Raw genomic sequence first — 7,620 nt, 5'->3', positions numbered from 1 at the left:
GTGTTGGAGGATAAGATTGAAAGTACCATGGACTGCCAAAAGAACTAACCAATCTGTGGTGGAAGAAGTACAGCCAGAATTCTCCATGGAAGCGAGTATGGCCAGACTTAGTCTCTGATACTTCAGACATATTGTCAGGAAGGACTGGTCTCTGGTGAAGTATATTATGATTGGTAAAGTGGAAGGTCAGAGGACAAGATGAAGACCCCCAATAAGATGGATTGGCACAGTGACAGCAGCAGTGGGCTCAAAGGTAGCAATGATTGTGAGGTTGGTGCAGGCCTGGGAAGTGTTTTGTTCTCTTGTGCATAGTGTCGATATAAGTCAGTACCGACTTCATGGTACATTCCAACAACCTAAGATGTCCTCTAGGCTTGTCCAAGTTATGAGATGTTTAGAAGATTCATGGTTAGTCATCACTGTTGCACATTATTCCATTGTGTGTGTTAACCAATGTTTGTTTATCTACCTTTCCATTGTTGGACACTTAGACTGTCTCCTTCTTTTTGCTATTGTGAATAGTGCTGTAGTGAACATTGATGTGCATATATCTACTTGTGTCCTGGTTCATAGAGGGATTGCTGAGTCCTAAGTACTTCTATTTCCAACTTGCTGAGGAAGTGCCAGACTGTTTGCCAGAGTGGTTGAACCATTTTGCAGTGCCACCTGCAATGTAGGAGGGTCCCAGTATCTCCACACCCTCGTCAGCATTTGTTAATGTTGGTGTGAAGTGATATCACATTGTTGTTTTGATTTGCATTGGAGTCCTCATGTGGTGCTGTGGATTTATGCACTGGACTGCAAGGTTGGTCAGTGGTTCAAGTTCACCAGCCACTTCTTGGAAACCCTATAAAGGGTCGCTATGAGTTGGACCTAACTAGTCAACACTTAACAACAACATTGATTGTGAACATTTCTTCATATACTTTTTTGACTTCCTGAATATCTTCCTTGGTGAAGTGTCTGTTTATGTCCTGTGCCTGGTTTAAAATGGGTTTTTCTTTTTCTTGTAAAGGTGTCATAGTTTTCTATAAATTTTAGACAGTAGTTCCTTGTTTGATGTATTGCTGCAAAAAATATTTTACCAGTCTGTGGGCTCCATATTTACTCTTTTGCTGAAAACTTTTGATGCACAAACATTTCTAACTGCACAAAAGTTTCTAATTTTTAGGTCTCAGTTATCTATTTTGTCTTCTACTGCTTTTGCATTTTTTGTAAAGTTTGATGGTGTATATATGCTTAGATCCCCTAAATTAGTCCCTATTTTTCCATCAATGATCTGTCTAGTTTTAGGTTTCAGATTTAAGTCTTTAATTAATGTTGAGTTTGTTTTTGTATATGGTGTGGGATATGAGTCTTGTTTCATTATTCAGCAAATGGCTTCCCATTTTGCCAGCACCGTTTGTTGAAGAGATTATCTCTTTCCATTTAATGTGTTCTGGCCCTTTGTCAAAGATCAGCTGACTGTACGTGGATGGGTTTACTTCTGGATTTTCAATTCTGTCCCTTTAATCTCTGTATCTTCCATTGTTGCAGTACCAGGCTGTATTGACCATAGTGGTTGTGTAGTAATTTTAAGTTCAGGGAGCAATAGGCCTCCAACTTCCTTTTTTTGTTTTTGTTTTTGTTTTTTTCCAGCAGTGATCTGCTTATCTAAGATTTCTTTCCCAACCATATAAATTCCATGATTATTTTTCCCATGTCTTTAAAGAATGATGTTGGAATCCGGATTGGGATTGAGTTATATCTATAGATATTTTGTGGTACTATTGATGTTTTCATAAAGTTAAATCTTCCTATGAGCTTGGTATATACTTCAATTTTTCTCTAAATCTCTTTTTGATTTCATGTAGTAATGTTTTGTAGTTTTCTTTGTATAGGTGTTGTGTTTCTTTGGTTAGATTTATTCCTAAATATTTCGTGTTTGTGGTGTCTATTGTAAATGGTATTTCTTTTCAGAGCTGTCTTTATTAGTGTAGAGGAATCCAACTGATTTTTGTATATTGATATTGTACTCTGCCACTTTACTGAATCTGTCAATGAGTTTCAGTAATTTTCTTTCTGAGTCTTTGGAATTTCTTTATGAATAGGATCATATCATCTGCAGTGTTTTATGTCTTCATTGCCAATGTGGATGCCTTTACTTTCTTGCCTTTCAGCTCTGGCTAAGAATTCCAACAGTGTTGAATAGGTGAGGTGATAGAGGGCATCCTTTTCTAGTTCCTGTTCACAAAGGGAAGGCTTTCAGTTTCTCTCCAGTAAGAGTAACTCTCGCTGTTGGATTTGTATATATGATCTTAATTATGTTGAAGATTTTCCCTTCAATTCCTACTTTTTGAATATTTTTATCAAGAATGGATGTTGGATTTTGTCAAAGGCCTTTTCTGCTTCAATCCATATGATCATGTGCTTCTTTTCCTTTTTTAAATTTCTATGGTGGATTATGTTGATTGATTTTCTAATACCAAACCATTCTGGCATCCCTGGAATGAATCCCATATTTGGTCATTATGCTTTTTTTTTGATATATTGTTGATTTCTGTTGGCTAGGGTTTTGTTGAAAATGTTTCCATCTATGTTCATAGTGATATTGGTCTATAAATTTTTTTGGTTTTTTTAGTGATGTTCTTTCCTGGTTTCAGTATGAGGGCTATGCTCATTTCAAAAAATGTATTCAAACATTTTCATTTTCTATATTCTGGAATACTTTGAGTAAAATTGGTGTCAGCTCTTCTCTGAATGTGTGGTAACATTCACCAGTATAGCCATCTAGACATGGACAAAGCTTTGTTGAGAGTTTTTTAATGATGTGATCAATTGTTCCTTTTGTTATTGGTCTGTTCAAGTTTTGTTCTTTGAGGAGGAAGTGCCTCTCCACTTGTGTTTTTTGTGCCTTCCAACCTGAGGGTCCCATCTTCCTGTACTATATCTAATAGTATTCTGGTACCACTTGTAATTTTTCTATATTCACTGTTCTGGTGCTATCTGATGGTGTTCCACTGATATGGATAAGGTTTTCTGTGACTAAACGTTGACAAGTCTGTCTCTTCTTCTTCTTAGCCTGTCTTGGTTAGGAAGTTCAATTGAAACTGGTTATGTATTGGGCTGATAACTACCAGGTCAGCAGTTTAAAACTACTAGCTGCTTTGCGGGAGAATGGTGAGTCTTTCTGTTCCTGTAAAGATTTACTGCCTTGGAAACCCTGTACAGGGCCGCTATGAGTCGTTACCAACTCTACAGCATATAACCCCCACCACCACCATGAGTAACCTTGCTGGTATTTAAAATACCGGTTACATAGCATCCAGCATCACCACAACACGCAAGCTGCCATAGTAGGACAGACTGACAAGCGATTAATGGATTCATCCTCTGGCTTTGCTAATTCTTTCTATGGCCTTTGAGTTTTTATTCCATTTTTCTTCAGTATAATCTGATCTCTAGTCATTCCTTCTGATAATTTTAGTCCTCATTTTCTCTTCTTTTTATATTTCCTCCAGGCTTAAAATTGGGTTACTGTAGACATTTGTTATTATTGCTGTCAAGTTGGTTCTGATTCATGGTGACCCTTTCTGAGCATATTTATTGCATTTCATTAATTTTAGTATGCTATGCTTTTATTTTCATTAGTGTCTACCTATTTTCTAATCTTTCTTGTGATTTCTTCTTTGACTCATTGGTTGTTGTTGTTAGGTGCTGCTGAGTTGGTACCGACACCTAGCAACCTTATGACCAACAGAATGAAACACTGCCCTGTCCTGTGCCAATCTCACAATAGTTGCTACATAAATTATCCAGATTTCCTTTTGCTATTGTTACCTAGCTTCAAATGTGGTCAGCAAAGATATTTTGTAACCTTTCAATCTTTTAAAACTTACTGACATACTCTTTATGGTTTAAAATATTGTCTGTTCTAGAATATAGAATAAAATATTCCATGTGTGATTAGATGACTTTGTGTTGATTTTTTGTGTGAAGTGCTCTCTATATATCCATTAAGCCTTATTGGATTATGTTTTTGCTGTTGTTGTGAAGTACTGTTGAGCCATTCCTAGCTCATGGCGAACCTGTATAGGGTTTCCAAGGAATGGGTGGTGGGCTTGAACCTCCAGCCTTGCAATTCAAACCATCCTTGCAGTCCAGCACATTAACCCACAGCACCACACCAGGGTTCCTATTGGATTATGTTGTTTCTGTTGTTGTTATGTGCCATTGAGTCAGTTCCAACCAATAGTGACCCTATATAGGGTTTCTGAAGGAGTGGCTGGTGAGTTTGAATTGCTGAACCTGTGATTCAAGCCGACTTTCAGCAGAGTGCATTAGTCCACAACACCATTCCTCTGTTTCCTTTAATCCTAGTCTAGATGGTCCATAATTCTTGGTGTAGAGAATTTACCAGCTATTATTATAGGACTATATTCCACCTTCAATTCTGATACTCTTTGTTTAATATAATTTGAAACTCAATTATTCTGTATGTATATATTTGTTACATTTTCTTCATATATTGACATTTTTGTTGATAATATCTTTGTTTGTCACTTACAACAATTTTTGTCTTCACTTTTAATTCTACTCCCCTCCCCCCATACTAATACCCATTTTGTACCTCTTTTGGTGACCAACAGGCCACATACATTAAAGTGTTTTTTTTTTCATCATAATTGATCTATATTTAGATTCACTAATTCTCCTGTCTGCTCAAATCTTTGCTGAACCTTTGTAGAGAGATTTTAAAATTCTTTATGCTTTTCTTTAGTTTTAAAGTTTTTATTGTGAGGTTTACATGGGAGAACATCAGCTTTACACTCATACTATCATATTTTGTTTCATTGCAATGATTACCATCCCCTCCATGCATCATCAAATAACCAAAGGGTACACCACACAGGGCTGCCCTGCCCCCTGGTCGCCAACACACAGCCCTTCTCCCTCCCTGATTCCAGTGTCCCCAGCTGCTCCATCTGTCCACATCATCATCTCTGTCTCCATCCTTGGTGTCACTGCCTCTCTGGGTAGGGTCTCGCTATCCGTGCTTCTCACTTGACGGTCCCAGGGACCTCTGCTACTGGACTGCAGAATCAATCACTCCCCTCCTTTTATCAAAAAAATATCTACCTCTATATTTCCTACCCTCACAGTCAGTCCTGATGGCAATTATTCACTATTGTACCACAAGAGTCTTATCCCCATTTCCTTTCACCAGTCCAGTCCCAACAGATTGGAAATCATTCAGTGGTGACTCTACCTTTCCCCACCCCATCTGGAACTAGGCCCCCTCTTAAAAGCTTGTAAGCCAGTAACTTCTTGACTTTATAGCATCCCCCCCCATTTTGGGTTGCCATTGTCTAAGTTGCCCATCCTTGTCAACCCTGTGTACCAAGGGGATGGGAGTGATCCTTGCTGTAAAGATTTGTTCCCTTTTTTGAGCTACTACATCCATAAATATGGGTAAAGTTCATCAAATTGTGGAAGGTTACTCTTTTTTCCCCCCTCTTCTTTCTTCTTCTAGTTGACTTCTGATCATCCAGCCATCGAAGCCAGTGTGTACTACCTGCAAGTTTGGGTGTTCTTATGTATCTCTCCTCACTTCATATCAGCTGGACACTTCACTCTCTGCTCTAGTCCTCTGTGGCCATGTCACTGCCTCTGGGACCAGGAGTCCCAGGTCTTGCCATACTGCTGGCCATCCAGGTCTCTACCCGGGTTCACAGGGGTTTATTGAATGTGGTCGGGCTTAGCTTGCAACTTCATTGCTGTTTCTTCCCCTCTCTTCCCCTTATCGGTGACCAGTGTGGTCACTAGCCAGATCACATGCCTGCTCATGTATTCCCCTTGAGTCTCAATCTTGGAAGGGGGTTTTCTCTGAGGGGTACCAACCACTAGCCTTGATGGCTCTCGGGTGAATAGCTTACTTGTTCTTCTTATAATCAATCAGACTGCCATTATTGTTTCAGATTTTTCCTTCCAGTCTTTCTTTCACAAAGTATTTTTTGTTCTAGCTGCTCCAGGTTGGTCTACTCATCCTTTCCAGTAGAAATTTCCTACCTCAGTTGGTTCTGGATGGTGTTATGGATTCCACCTATGGTCTTGTGCAATGTAAAGGCTCCACAGGAAGCCTCCTTCAGTGGGCAACTTCTAGCCCCCTTTAAGGTATTCCAATCAGTTATAGGCTGAAGACAGACTTACAGACTTTCTGTAGTGATGATTCTGGCTATTTTATAACAGTAGGCAAGGGAAACCCCTTCAAACCATGCTTCAATCCCCATATCCCTGAGCCCTTTTGTTCCAAGGTTGTGCATACCTCATCATTTACCTCTGTCCCACTTAGCCCATGTGAACCTGCCTAACTGTTCTCCCACCAGCCTTGTTCTTCCAGTCCCCTCCCCCTTCTTGTGTATTGACCCGCCCTAACCCCTGCACCCACACCCAAGCTATCCTGTGTCTATTCCTTACCCTGTGCTCTATCTTCCCCTCCCTCCCTAGCCTCCTCTCATCCCATACATCCCAGTGACCACTAAATATATATATATATATATAGTCCTATGCAGTATTTCTCCTTTTGTGACTGACTAATTTCACTCTACATAATGTTCTCAAGGTTCATCCATGTTATGAAGTGGCTTGCAGCTTCTGTGTTGTTCTTCAAGGTAACATAATATTCCATTGTGTGTATGTACCACAGTTTGTTTAGGTAGGTCATGTTTTTCTAAAAATTCATCCATCTCTTCTAAGTTTTCAAATTTGTTGGAGTACAGTTCTTCATAATATTCTGTTATTATCCTTTTGATTTCGTTTGGTTCCATTGTGACATCGCCTATGTGGTTTCTAATGTGAGTTATTTGTGTCTTCTCCCTCTTTTCTTTTGTTAGGTTTGCCAATGGTTTGCCAATTTTATTAATACTTTCAAGGAACCAGCTTCTTGTTCTGTTGATTCATTCTATGTTTTTTTTGTTTTCCATCTCATTTATTTCTGCTCTTATTTTTGTTATTTCTTTTCTTTAGGTGACTACAGGTGCCCTCTCTTGGTCAGTTTCTAATTGTTGGAGATGCTGTGTTAATGTGTTAATTTTGGTTCTTTCTTCTTTTTAGATGTGTGCATTTATTGCAGTAAATTTTCCTGTCAGCACTGTTTTCACCATGTCCCAAAGATTTTGGTATATTGTATTTTCATTCTTGTTTGTTTCTAGGAAATTTATGAAGTCACGTTTAATTTCTTCTTTTACCCAGTTGCTTTTCAGCAGGGTGTTGTTCAGTTTCCATGTATTCAACTTTATTTATTTAGTCTTCTTGTTGTTGATTTCTAGTTTTATAACATTGTGGTAATGAAAGATGCTCTGTTAGTATTTTGATGTTTGTAAATTTATAGAGGCTTGCTTTCTGTCCTAACACATGGCCAATTATGGAGAATGTTCCATGTACACTGGAGTATAAAGTATATTGTACTGTTTTGGGGTTGAATGTTCTGTACACGTCTATGAGATCAAGTTGGTTGATTATGCTGTTTAGTTCTTCTGTAACTTTGTCGAGTTTCTTTCTCATTGTTCTGTCCCTCTTCGAAAGTGGCGTGTTAAAATCTCCCACTATAATTGTAGATTTATTATTTCTTTCTTCAATTTT

The 7,620-nt window shown here is 38.6% G+C and overlaps 1 protein-coding gene across 1 annotated transcript in view; it reads left to right on the top strand.

Annotated features, from left to right (window-relative positions):
* Nucleotides 1–7,620, top strand: part of GABRA5 (gamma-aminobutyric acid (GABA) A receptor, alpha 5) — a 157,662-nt gene that overhangs the window by 75,584 nt on the left and 74,458 nt on the right. The gene's annotated exons all lie outside the window — the stretch shown is intronic.

This window comes from Chrysochloris asiatica, unplaced genomic scaffold, assembly GCF_000296735.1.
Source record: "Chrysochloris asiatica unplaced genomic scaffold, ChrAsi1.0 scaffold00044, whole genome shotgun sequence".
NCBI classification, from domain to species: Eukaryota; Metazoa; Chordata; class Mammalia; order Afrosoricida; family Chrysochloridae; genus Chrysochloris; species Chrysochloris asiatica.
This window is presented reverse-complemented; position numbering and strand designations above follow the sequence as displayed.